General features: G+C 31.3%; 1 protein-coding gene across 1 annotated transcript in view; it reads right to left on the bottom strand.

Annotated features, from left to right (window-relative positions):
• LOC143915281 (uncharacterized) overlaps positions 1-11,244 on the bottom strand; it is a 51,193-nt gene extending 39,949 nt beyond the window's left edge. The window contains exon 1 of the mRNA XM_077435841.1: positions 11,090-11,244. The gene's annotated coding sequence lies outside the window, so the exon portion shown is untranslated. The remainder of the gene's footprint in view (positions 1-11,089) is intronic.
• Between the last annotated feature and the right edge of the window lie 3,487 nt (positions 11,245-14,731).

The following is a 14,731-nucleotide window of genomic DNA, read 5'->3' on the forward strand; positions in this document are numbered from 1 at the left end:
TTACAGGGATGTTTTGTATTTGTAGTTGTTTCTTACATATTTATTGAAACTGGCTGTAGGTGCAAGGCATTCCATATGCTATATTTTATTTGATATTTTTACTTTATCTGTTATTATAAATGCTATTTTTTATGTATGTATGGATGTATTTATGTTTATGTTTAATTGTTATTTTGTTTTTTTTCTTTTTTGTGTTATATTTTTTGACCATTGTGGCGCTTTAGGAATTCCTGTTATGCCACAATGGTCTGTTTAAAATAATTAAATAAATATATTTACAAACAAGCATCCAAATTTACCTCGATTTGATTATTGAAATTTATTTATAATGAAACAAAGTGCCTCCACATCCACTGCAAATCATCAAAAAAAAACGATTTATTTCGCTATCACTTCCAAAAGTATGTGATGACTTTCTGTGTGTTCTATTTTAAAATGATATAAAGTGTATAATAATAGTAATTAGCACAATTTCAACTCAATGAAATACAAAATTGGAGTGGCTATGGAATAAAATTAAAATTATTGCAAAAAGTTACCGAAAATTTTGATCTACGAATTACCTGTAAATCAAACTGTGTCACATGAAAAATGTTTTATACGTAGATAACTACGTGAAAAATGTTTTATACATATATGTATATAATTGTCATACATCATACTTTCAGATGAAATGTGTACACCTTTAGGTATAAATACAGATTGCTTAAATACAATTTGATTTAGATCGTCGACTTCAAAGAGTTTTTAGTCAAAAATAGTATACTATATTTTTATTCATACCAGGAAAGTTAAACGGTAGCCCCCAATGTGCTTTTCTGGTCAATTACAAACAATTATACAGTATCATAGAAACAGACTTGTTAGCGTTTTACAATATCAGAAATTTCGAAATACTGAAATTTGCAAGAAAAACAACAATTCATACAACATACACTTTATGCAAGCATTTTATACAATGCTTATTCATACAAACATTATATCCACAGTAATATGCATGGAGAAATGCTTGTAGCATTTTATTACACAAATTGGCGAATCTCAAAACGCTGAATAACTCGAAATTTGAGATTGGAAAGGAGATGCTTATTTTACAGGAAGCATTTCAATGAAAATCAGAAAAATTATCGTAATCGTAATATCTTAGCAGCCAACACTTATTTATTTAAGGGTTCGGTTAGGTTGAGTTAAGTTAGGGTTGGCCCTATTCATTTGAGATTACGTTGTTAGTATCAGTATTTATTTTTGTCAAATTTTATTTTTGTTACGTGCAACCCATTTGACGTTTGATTTGCCGGGGGAAAACCGAATCTGTAGTGCGAGCTATTTTAGAGAGGGGCATTCTTTTTATTTGCCGGACCGATAAATGGTACCCTTTATGTAATAAAAAATGCTGCAATGTTTGTAGTTAATTGTCTAGGAATGTGCATTAGGGTTTACCGATAAAGCCTTCTTGATATTATATATGTATATCTATGTAAAAATAATATAAAATATATCATGAACTGTAAATAGGTTTTTAAGCTATTTTTCTTATTATGCTGTACCTATACAGAATAAAGCTATGAGAGATATTTTGAATGTGAGTAGATTCAAGAGTATTGGAAGTATGTTAGATGAATTGGGATAGATGAGTATTAGAATTAGTCTAAATATTAGTACATTGTCTTTTGTTTATAAGCTAGATCATAAGTTATTACCTAAGTATTTTGATGATTATATAATAAGGAATGGAGATAAATATAGTTTTTATACTAGAAATGAGGACAAACTAGTTGTAAGCAGCGTAAGAAAAAATAGGACAGCGGGGGGAGTTTTTCACAGGGGTGTGCTCATGTATAATGCCTTCCCTGAGTGCATCAGGTCTGCTAAAACCATGGATGCATTCTTGCGAGGTGCGAAGAGACACCTCTGTGAGGGACAGTACATATAAGTTAATTATAAATCTTAAGTAATTAAGATGTATTTTTAAATTAGCTTGATAGTTAAAATAATATAAATAAAATTAGCATTAAAATAATAAAGGCATATATGTACATATATCGTTTTTCTTCCATGGTTTATTGCATACTGTTATTTTTATCGATTTAATGAATATAATATTCTATACCGACCCGGAAACTTGCGACCGGATATTTTGACAACCCGAACGAACTTTCGTATTTGCATTTACGACGGCGTTTAAGCGTTACAAAACTGATACCTAAATTAAAGGTTCTCCGTATGCAAAGTGTACACGTCTAATGCAATTTTGATTGGAGCACATCCCGTATGCACGTCGAACGAATGCTGGTTGTTTCGCGCTGAAATTTTGCAACGTCCCGCTCAGTTTGCAACCATTGTTGTCTCGCGTTGTGCAACTTGATGGTTTGTGGCATTGTTTGCTATAATAATTCTTCCATCGTCTTCAGCGATTAGAACGAACGTCCATGTAGGAAACTCAGTTTCTTTTTTTGTCTTATCGTGTTTTCAAATTTATCGTCGTGTACAAATTTATTGTCGATAAGTGCGATTGAGAAAATTTCACATTTCGGAATCCCCGAATTAACGACTACGCTGCGGAATTTTAAATACTCTGTGTGTGTATGTATGTGTGGTGGTTAGTGTCACTTTCATTGTTCTATTTCGTAAAACAGAGAAAGACATTGTCGTTTCCTCCTATTGTGAATCGATTTGAAGTGAAATGACCATTATAAAGTCGTTTCGGAATCTTACCTTTTGTCGCTGTTTTTTTTTATGTCTTATTGCAGTCAGTTAGGTATTTCTAACGTTCGGAAATAAATTAAGTGATTAGTGAATTGTGTTTGAACGTTGGTGTCAAAATTGTCAAATCTTGTAATGATTAAAATAATTTTATTTTAACGATTTGTAAAATTTGAGATCCAATCATTCAGACATTTACTATTATACATTCAATGATCAAAATGAATTATTTTATATTTTATATACAAACCAATTAAGTTAATTTTATAATAATATAATATTTAGATGAAATACAAATATCTATATACACTTATTTATACCATACAAATATAAAATGTATCGTACGACATTGTTTCAATAGATGATTTTAGATTTGAATTGATTAAACTTTTTCTAGTATTTTGCATAATAGAAGCTACATATTTTATTTTAAACTATAAACACAAAGCTTTTATGTAAATCTCACTTCTATATTAAATAATTAAATATTTAAATAATTAAAATTTCACAAAATGCAAAATGTAAATAAATAGGTTTTTGAGCTCTTTTTCCTATTATGTTGTACATTAACATTATAATAATATAATACTATGATTACTAACAAAATTAAATTAAAATTGTAAAATAGAAGATGATCAGTAGATCAGTAGCTATTAAAATATATATAAGATGTATTGTGAACATAATTTAGTAATAATAAAAAGCATATAAAAATCAAACAAAATGCATACGGAAAATTAGCAAAACATACATTTAGTATGAAAAACAAATATATTGTATACATAATGATTTATTTTCCAATTCTTCAAATTATTTTCATTGTGCGAATAATCTTTTATCGTTTATAATTATTAAAAAGTTTGATTTGTTGATTGATTGTTAGTTATTTTATACATTATAGTTAAGGCTGCAATAATTTGCTATACGTGAAATTTTGCGTTACTTTCTGATTAATTGATGAGAATAATGAAAAATATGGCATTTTCCCATCGTAATAAGTGATGTATTCAGAATTCCTGCACTTCCGTTTTATGGAAATTTTCTAAATTGTCAACAACAAAGCATCAGAGTATCCTTGAAATGATATAGGAATAGAGTGTTTTAAGTATGAATTATATTTTATACTTCATTTGTATCATTCACAAGGCGATTTCGATGAAGATAAATATCATCGTTCGATCTTGAAAGTACCTAAAGCAGAACGAACATTAGGAAATACCAAATCCATAACATCCAAATCCGTTCATCTCGGGTCATTGCCAGCGAGAGACAATAAAATAATACCACCTCGACCGAAACACGATCCTCGACCACTGCAAATATCATCTTTCGAGCGAAGAATTGCAATTGGAAGTGTGAAGAACGCTCTCGCTTTCACACTTTCACAAAAAACTATAACTGAAACGGTAGCCGGATAGAGGCACCTACCTACCTACTTTTAATCATCGGGTTACTCAACCGCTGACAATTGTGTAAGACAAAAGCCGTATGCGTACACTTATTTATGATCTCGAATGAGTGAGAGTGAACCATCGGGCCAGGAAGCGTTGACTCATACGAATATGGGAATTACCGAGAGGTTCAAAACTAGTCCGATTTCCCACGGAAGTCGAGATCTTTGACAACATATTTTTTTCTTCTCCTTCTAAAACTAGACGCCTAGGAAGAGGTCTGGTTTTTTAAAAGTTCCGCATTCGCCTCCACTCAATCTTAATGGGAGACGATCGAACTCGTTTGGCGTGTGTGTGTGTGTCTATAATATTATGCAACCGTTGCCGGTGGGATTTGGAGAGTTGAAATTAATATTATAACGGACGAAGAAAGTTAGACGATGGACATGTACAAGAGCACGACGAGGTATACTCGGGTGTAGTGAAATCTTAGAACACGAAGTTTAACATGGATCAATCGTTGCACAAAATTGGACTGATTGAGTCTGTCAATGTTACTGCTGAATATAATTCGATTTTCTAATCATATCAGGTACTCTTACCCATGATCTTTAGATATTTAAACGAGCAGAGCCTTGAAAAAACCCTATAGTTATATACAGAGCCGACGAGTGGGGGGGAAAGGGTATGCAAATAACCCGGGCCCAGCTTTCGATGGGGGCCTAGGGCCCCCGTAAATAATATGTACATTTTTAGCAAAAGTATAAAAGCATTATTTGGCCTTTATACTCTTAGGGTTTTTTTTTTGAACACTAAGCAAAATAGTATAACCGTTTTCGAGAAACGGATTTTATCTACTTATGGCATAATACAATTTAGGGAAAGATCTGTTCTGGTGTTCATAATGGTCAGTTGCCTCGTCACAATATCCAAAACAAATTAGTAAAATAACCTTTGGCCGATTCAAGCAGGTAACAAGCGGACAGTTAAAAGTACGAAATTAGTGCATTTTTACATCGATAATAAAGATTTAAATCTTTCACATTTACCTATTTGCAAATTTGCTATAAAATTTTAACTTATAATTGCAAATGTGATGCACGTGTTATTTCTAGAATAACTCAACAGAAATATACTAATAAAGGATTGATTTTAATCGTTAAAAGTATCCGTTTGTCTTTCGACTTTAGGAAAATACGTTATTCAAACATGTTAAAATTTTTCTGTATATTTGGGGAACGGTAGACTGGATTTAGAATATTTCAAATCAAAGTTAGTTTTTAAATTAATAATATTTGTCGTTTACGAATTAATTTTTATTATTCTATGTTCTTAACTGTTTTCTATGTTCTTTATTTTAACCCATAATGAACCTGTATCAATCATAAGTATGTATATGTGTATATGTAGACATTTTAAAAAGCTCTCACAGAAAAAAATCATCCCAAATTCAATGTGTACCTGGTTTACCATAAATAATATAAGTTGATATTTTACGGTTTTTTGTGTTATATAATGTTATATGTTTAATTTTTATTTCATGTATGACAGCATTATTTTTTTTAATGAAACTATTTTTTAACGTGTGCATACATATGTTTTAATTTTTAATTTGATGTGTTTTCATAGTTAATTGTTGTATTTAATTAATTTCATTTGTTTCACTGTATTTTATTTATGTATATAAATTAATATGAAATATATTTTTATTAATTAGCAACGATATTAATGGAAATACCAACATATTTTTTTTTACATACATATTTTGAATTTTTTTTTTTACTAAAATGGGTCAAGGGGGGGGGGCGGATTTTAAAGTTTGCACTGAGGCCCGGATTTTCTCATAAAACATTCACGCACGACACATTTTTCCAAACGCAATGAATATATTTGAATAGCGCCATAAAATAGTAAATGGTTTTAATAAAAAAATTGACTTTCGAGGTTGATCAACCCTTTAAATAACGATTTTGATCCTTATTAAATGGCCAAGGTTATCAAAACGGATCGATATCAAAAGAAAATAGTTATTAAACAGTTTATGATTACCTACATATATAGGAAAATATACATTTTTCTATTTGAGTGATTGGAAAATAAGAATTATTCACTAGCTATCCCCTTTTAATAAGTAGTCACAGTATATGTATATATCTAAAAATTCCTATTGTAAGCCTCGATTTCTCGTATTTTCCTAGAAATTTTCCATTATTGATGCATGGGAATTTTAAAAAATATATATGAATATTAGTGTTTAATTCCAAACATGCATTAAAAATTCGATCTATTTCAGTAATTTGTATAAAAATTTATTATATAAAGTGGTATTGAACTATATATGTACTTCTAAATAGTATAAAAATAATGAAAATATACACATAGATTTTCCTTATAAATGACGGCATTGATTGGAGAATATTTACCAAACAATATAATATAACTAGCAAAAATATTTTCGAAACAAAGTATAACCAACAAAAATATGTATCAAGTTTTAAATGTCTTTTTAAACAGTATTCAATACAAAAGTTCAATATTTTTATAATCAAAACTTCAAATCCCAAATAAACTTATGATAAATATCCACAAACAAAAAAATTGTATGATAAAATAATATAAAAATAGTGCATAGTCGAAATCAAACTTGAAATGGTCATTAGAACATAATATATACAATAGTACATACATGCTTTGACTACTTGGTTTACAAATAAATCCTAAAGTATTTATCTAATAACAAGCAATTGATAATACTTGCATATGAATACAAGTAAGAAACGAAGCCACAAATGAATATACAGTTATATAGGTGAGCAAGAAGGGATTCATAGGTAGGAAAGCGAGTGGATGCAACGCGACTAACCACTTCTCAGCTGATCGATTACCAGCTTTGTCCAGTGAAAGGAGTGCTGATACTCCTCCGTACCAGTATCATCAATACCCGATGGGTCGACGACCCTTCGATCAGCACCTACACCTTTTATCATATCTCCCTAATCTCCCGCGGATGACTTTTCAGAGTGAAAAGCGAGCGTGAAATTTTTGTGACCTTGTATAAAAGTGCGTACAAAAAAATTCCACTCTCTATAATGGCGCATAATTGCTTGGAAAATCGGTCAGGTTATTTTTCAACATCACCAAGTGTGTGTATGTCGACATATGGTAGATGTGCCGATTGTGTTATTGTGTCTTCTATTCCCATGAGTCTCTCATGTCGTTTTTGTCTTAATTAAAAAGGCGCATTAGAAATGTCAATATATCATATCGATATTGCTCTTATTGTTCTTCTCTAGTGGTTCATCCGTTGATTTTCACGATTTTTATCATTAAAATAGAGGCTAATTATGGTTCAAATCATAGTCCTTAACTTTATTATAAATTTATTCACATATGTACATATATGAAAAATATGCTAACAATGAAGCACGATATCAATCTACATCTATTTATATATATTTTTTTATTTTTTATTTTTTACATACATACACATTTAAAAATATACCAGGAAGGCCTAACAGGTATGTATATAATAAGTCATATTTTATTTTCAAAATTTTATATACATACATATGTGTTTTTATATTGTAAATTTGATAAAATTGAACCATTTTTAGTTTATTCCTTTATTTATTATAATTATATTTTCTTCTAATTTACTAAAGTAATAAAAAGATTTAAAAGCCAACGCTCAAATTTTTTGCCGAACCTCTACATACATACATTGGTTAGTCCGGAATGTTATTATTATTTCTGTAAAACAGATTTAAACTTTAACCGGTCAACAACTGAAAATTCAACCGATTTGAGTGTAATGTTAAATAATTTTAATATTAAAACGATAAACGTAGTACGATTATTTTAATAGTACAATTTAAAGTATGCTTTTGAATATAAATATACACTTTTATGCGAAAACAAAAAATAACTTAGCAAAGACACAATTCGTTTAAGCGCGATGATGCAGAAAATATGTCAAAAAATATGATAAAAAGACAATTAAAAAAAGATTTTATAAAATTAGCATTTCCATTTTTGATTGTGCGTTTCAAATCGGTCTCCGTGACGAGACAGAATGTTAAATTACAGAAAACGCAAATATCGGAAGGCAAAGATCGAAAATCGAAAGATCTTAAGTCGAAAGGTAAAAAAAATGGTGCATGTTAAACGGTACATACTCACTTAATTTGCGCGAGCAGGATACAACAGGAAAAAGAGGAACAGGCTTTTCCTCCCGTATTAATGTGCGCGCGCAGAATTTCTGTAATTTAACATTCTGTCCCGTCACGTAGACCCGTTTCAAATATATCAGCTAAAATATTAAATACCCGATTTAATATATCTATCTGTACTATTTTTTAAATACTGTACGAAAAAAAAATACTTTCAAAAAGTGATTCCAAATGACAGCAATGCCATACATTCGTTATATTCACTGGATAATTAGATCAACTATAGTATAAATCGCATAAAACATTAAAAAATGGGTACTTATTTTAAATTTAAATTTGCAAATTGAATAACCAATATTCTTACGTAGAGAACGCGCACGAAAACAATCAAATTAAAACAACGATTTAATTTCACTACTGGAATTTTATAGTCGGTGCATATCCAGTCGACTGTTTGAAATATTTATACATAAGCAAACACTTACGAATGATTTTGACGAATCAACACAAACGCCGGATCTTAAAGGGTTAGCACTCAGGAGTGGGGGGGGGGTCTCGAAAGGGTTAAAGAACCTGAGAGGAGCGAACGGTTTCCGTTCAGTGACGACACTTGAACAACACTGAAGGTGGCCGGCCGTGTGAACCCGACAGCTCTTTCGCGACCGTGAAAAAAAACTGAATTCGAATTTGAAAAAAGTGCCGCTCAGAAGAGAGAGTAAAATTTTTCCCGCCACTGTTGCACAACCGTCTCGCTCGCACGTACCAATCTGCCGTATAGCAGCATCTCGCTCTCACCTTTCACTGTGATGTACTCGCTCGAAAGCGCGTCGCGGCGCCAAGCGCTATGACGATATATGCGTTTGTCTCGCTCGCACTCGCACACCACCCCTACGCCCGTAGTGCGATAGATATACATATATGCGTTCAATTATAAGCTATCAAATGTGTATTAATTCAATAAAATGTCGTTTTGTCAACCAATCAATTATCATAATCGATTTTATTGTAATGGCGGCTGAGTTTGATCTACCAATAAGATTCACTGATAAATTCATTAGAATAATTCATATATGAAATCTACTATATTCAAATGTTTTATTTTTATATATTTTTTAAATCAAAAATTTTTGTGTCTATTTATGAAATTAATCACCGTATGTGGATTAGGCCAATTTTTAGCGATATTGACCTCGTTTTTTCGGCTCGTAATAACCAAGACAATTGTTTTCTGATGACTGTGATAATATTAATCACTAGCCGACAAGTACCTGGCTTCGCCAGACTAGAATAAAAAATTCCAGACGATATGATAGGGAGAATAGTGCATCCCCAACGTCCTTATAAATAATATATAGATAGTTCAAATCTAATATATAATTTGGAAAGAAACTTTGTATGTATGTAACCTTCGTTCGTTGGGTCGTTCAAGTTCGTAGACAAATTCGATTTATATTTTTTTTCGATTCATAGGCGCCGATTCGATTTTTTTCTATTCAAAGGATTCGAAATCCTTGGGGGCGAGTCTTAGAGGGCGTAGGCACCGCCGAAAGTGAAGGCGCCGGGGGCGCAGATGCCGAGGGCGATGCCCTAGGCGCCAAACCTCCAGGGGCGCAGGTGCCAGATACATATATGTTATTTCGAAAGAGACAGTATATAGTTTGTTTGTTCGTGACATTTAATTTAAAAAAAAAAACAAATGAGTATTCAAATAAATTTATATAAAATAAAACTATTCAAATAAATTTAATAAAATGTTTAATATTAGATTAGTCGTGTTTAAGTGGTTTATATTACAAATGCCGAGCGAAGCCGGGTAAAATCACCAGTGAATGATAAAATAAAAAAAAACATAATGTAATAATATAATAAACAATTGGCGGTCAATTAATGTTGCTGAAATCAAAGAATGTTCTACATACATATGTACGTATGTTATGTATATGCATATATAAAATTAAATAAAGTCTACTATCGAATAATTTTAGCTTAGACGGTGCGATGCTCCCGCAAGAAATTGAATGGTCAATTTTTGTCAATAAATGGTCAATAACCTTTACGAAAATTAAAAAATAATAGTATACAGTAAAAATTAACGGTCATTAAACCGCTTATTGTTTTGAATATTTTTTGGGAAACAGACAACAGTCAAACAGTCGGTAACGGAAAATACAACTTACTGATCATCTATTTAGTGACTAAATCAAACGAAGCTACTTGTGGCGCATTAGGAATTCCTGTAATGCTACAATGGTCCAATCTTTAAATTAATATATGTATTACATACATATATTATTTATTTAATTTCAGTATAATTAATTATGTTGTTTATTTTCTGTTATATTTTTGACCATTGCAGCGCATTAGGAATTCCTGTAATGCCACAATGATTCAAACTTTAAATAAATATATATATATAATGTATTATATACATATGTACATCCATAATCTACAGCAATCAATGCGAAGCTAATTTTTTTGTGAAATTTGCATTGATGTGATAAAGAAAACGCATTTCCATGAATATTTACATATGTAGAGGCAGTACATGTATGTGTGTACAAGAAGTATTGTACAATTAATCGATAATTGCTGCTATTTCTTTAATGCATTTAAAATTATGGCACGAATTATGGAAAACAGCCCGTTTACTTGCAGGGCTGAGGTGTGTCAATTTGAGCGGATCGAAGCTTGACTGACAGCTCATTTATCTTTAATTATTATCTATGTAGGTATAGACAGGTAACACTTTTAAATAATAGAAAACTGAAATTACACTCTACATACCGACTAATAATTCCATACAAGCAAATTAACACGTCTACTTACATTTTAACGAATCTTCGGGTGCTTTCCTCCAGTCAATATATTGATGAAATATTCCAAACAAATCAGTCGTAACCACTTATAATCACTAGTGTTATAACATCGATAGATGTATATCCTTTGACGGCACGTTACGGTCGAACGGTCGCCACTTCACTGAAGAGAAGCACCTGTCGGCGCTATCAAACTTGTTTCATCTGCATTCTTTTTTAGTTTAGTTTTTTGTATTTCTTTCACTCTCTATTGTTACCTGGCCGATTGTGTAGTAGTAAGCGTCAGGCTTAAAACACCAGATTCTCAAACTATTTGAATCGAATATACTTCACGTAAAAATATCCCAAAGCAATTGTATTTAAATAAAACTATGATAGTATTATTGTTGAACATTTTTAACCCATATATTACAAATATTTTGTAATTCATCATAGAAAAAATACTAACTATTAAATTTTAATTTAATAAACTGACTGAAAATAAATGTAATACCAGAAATGTGATACAATAAAGGATGTTCAAACTTTTTCTGGAAATGGTAACAAATGGCATCTATGTTGATGCAATGTAATTCCACACCAATACCAGTAATTCTATGTACGTACTACATGTATGTACAAATTAACGTATCCTTTCTTTTTTAAAGAGATACGTATCTTTATACATATATTTATGGAAAATTTGTATTAGATTCTTAGAAAATTTGTCAATGAATTGTTTCACTCAAAGCTTCTAAGATTGTCCCAAATATACTATCAATCGCACATATGTATACAATAAATACATTGATAAACAAACATATAAACAGTACATATGTATGTATACAATAAGTAAATTGATAAACAAACATATACATATACATACATTATATGAGCCGTTATATTTGAAAGTTGCGGAAGTCCAATCTTCAGTTCCAAAAACACTATTTACGTTTGCTGTAATTTACAATTTGCCATCACTTATTTTAATTTGAAATATCCAGAATCTTAGAAAAGCAGAATTAACGTATTACAGACCACTATAAACGTATTACAGACCACTATAAACCAGAATAAACGTATCACAGTATTTTTAAATTTTGTTAAACGCTAAACAATACATTGAAGGTTTTGCGAGATATTTCTCGAAATATCTAAGAAAAGTGGACTTATGTCACTTTCAATTATAACGGTTAATATAATTGGATATGTTAATTTTATTTTTATTTTTATTTTTTACATACATATATACAAATATACCAGGAAGGCTTAACAGGTAAACCCCAAATGCGCCTTCCTGGTCCACATAATTATAACATATATACATGTAAATCTAAATATCTGACATCTATGGTCAGTATACATATGTATATTACAAACATCGTATAAATACGATAAATATCGATGAATAACTTTCATGTAACAATACGAATTTTATATTCGTATTGTTAACAACCAGAGAGACATCTATGGTGAGCAATATGGCGAAACCTAAGATATAACAATAACTAAAGGTTCGCAACAGAAAATTGGGAAGGAAACGCCAAATTCTGATAAGAAACGATCGACCTAGACAAATCAAGGTCTGGCCAACAACGAGACTTAGCGGGGAATCGAACTCGTAACAACAAGTATGAAATAATTCAACATTCACCACTAGACCACGCTGCTGGTTAATGATAGATAGGGATCAAAATAAATGTACATAATATTATTTAAGTTACAAATATTGAAGATCTGTGATCCAACCGTGAAATTAATGGCGACTATCTGAACTCGTAAACAGATAGTACATAGGTACAATCTCCAAAAAAAAAAGCCATTTAATATATAAATATGTATATGTATATGTATTTCTATTTTTAATTATTCAAAAGCGTGTATTATCGTGTTCGGAAATGTGAAGGAATATATGTAAGTTATGTAAAAAATAATCCAACGAAGATGGAAGGAGGGACTGTGTAATTTTATAGTCTGTAATTACACGTGTATGATATAGGATTATATTAGCGTAACGAGTACGTTAAACCTACGACGTCCAACAGCATTTTCTCCGGTATTGAATATCGGTGAGACTTCAAAGGGTTAACGACAATTTAATAATAATAAAATGAAATTGATTAAACCATCACAAATTTCTCCGCAACTGAACGTAATACGTATGCCGTAGTACAACGAAAAAAACCTATGTAGTTCGTACATTACGTGGCTGAAATTTCTGAAAAGGCAATGCCCATTTCATTATAATCGACGGAGTGTTAATGACCGAGAGTGTTAATGGCCGTGACTGACTCGCCGTGATCTTCGCACTGCACGAAAGAGCGTGCTGCGCCATCTTGTACCATCGTCGGCCATCTTGCGATGGCGCGCGCAATAATTTTTGATAGCACGCACCGTGACCATACAAATTGCACCTCGGCGACAGTGTCAAGTCGAACGGAAAATGAATGGATCCACGGCATGAAACCATTTTAAGCAATCCATATGACGAATACATATGAATTTTGTCACCAAAATGCCAGAAAACACACGCACACAAAAAAATCGGTAAAATACTTCGACATATACTGCCTGGTTCACATATAATTTCAGATGGTTGGGCAGCATACGGAAATATTCCACATATTGCGAATGAAATATACACGCATTCGTTTGTGGTTCAATACAAATGCATCTAAATATGAATCAAAACGGGCACGCGTTGTGCCAAATTGACGCTTCATCTTTCTTTTCACATGCATCCACACATTTTGCGTATGTATTTCACTATCATTTGGATCCACGAAATTATCCTGGTGAACCACATTTACTGGAATTCGGATTTAATTTTTAATTTAAATTAAAAAATACGCGCATAATAGTGCTCGGATTTTTATTTTCCAATTTTTTTTTTTATTTGGTATTTAAAATATTGGTGCGCAGTTTGCTTGAATCTGGCTCGGCCATATGGAGTCCTAATAATTTAAGGTACACGCTAATGTTAGAGAGAGAAGAAAATTTCTGCGCTATCTCTACATGAGAGAGTTTGGGCGCTATCCCTACTTATTTCCCAGTAAGTTTGTCATGGGCTCCTTGGGCTTTGACTCCTTAGCTTCACGTAGAAACAATCATCTTGGTAAGCTTTTTCTAAAAATTCTAAGGGGTGAATGTCATCTTCCTGAAGTTCTGTGTAATCTTAAACTTAGGGTACCTGAGAAACTGAGAGAATCTCGCTCCAGAACTCTATTCCTGCCTATTCGGGCCAGAACTAATGTGCTTGATGACTCACCCCTTTCAAGAGCCATTCGATTATTTAACCTGCTTTCTGGGAACCTTGATGTTTTTACTGCATCATACAGTTCTGTCAGGCAGCATATTTTAAATGACTTCTAGCTACATACATATTTACACATGTTGTTTTCATTTTGTAATTTTATTATTTAGCATAATGTGTATGTTTGTTGGTTTTATCTTAATTTATATATGTATGCTATTTTTTATTTTTATATATATGAGTAATTTATCTTTATTTATGTGTATTTATGTGTTTATGTGTATATACATGTATAATGTTTGTATGTATTGTATGTGTATGTGTATATGTATATATATACGTATATGTATGTATATGTGAATATATAGTGTAGGTGTGTATGTATGTATGTATATGTATATATATGTATTTTTATATTTA

The sequence above is a fragment of the Arctopsyche grandis genome, chromosome 8, assembly GCF_051622035.1.
Source record: "Arctopsyche grandis isolate Sample6627 chromosome 8, ASM5162203v2, whole genome shotgun sequence".
Lineage (NCBI taxonomy): Eukaryota > Metazoa > Arthropoda > Insecta > Trichoptera > Hydropsychidae > Arctopsyche > Arctopsyche grandis.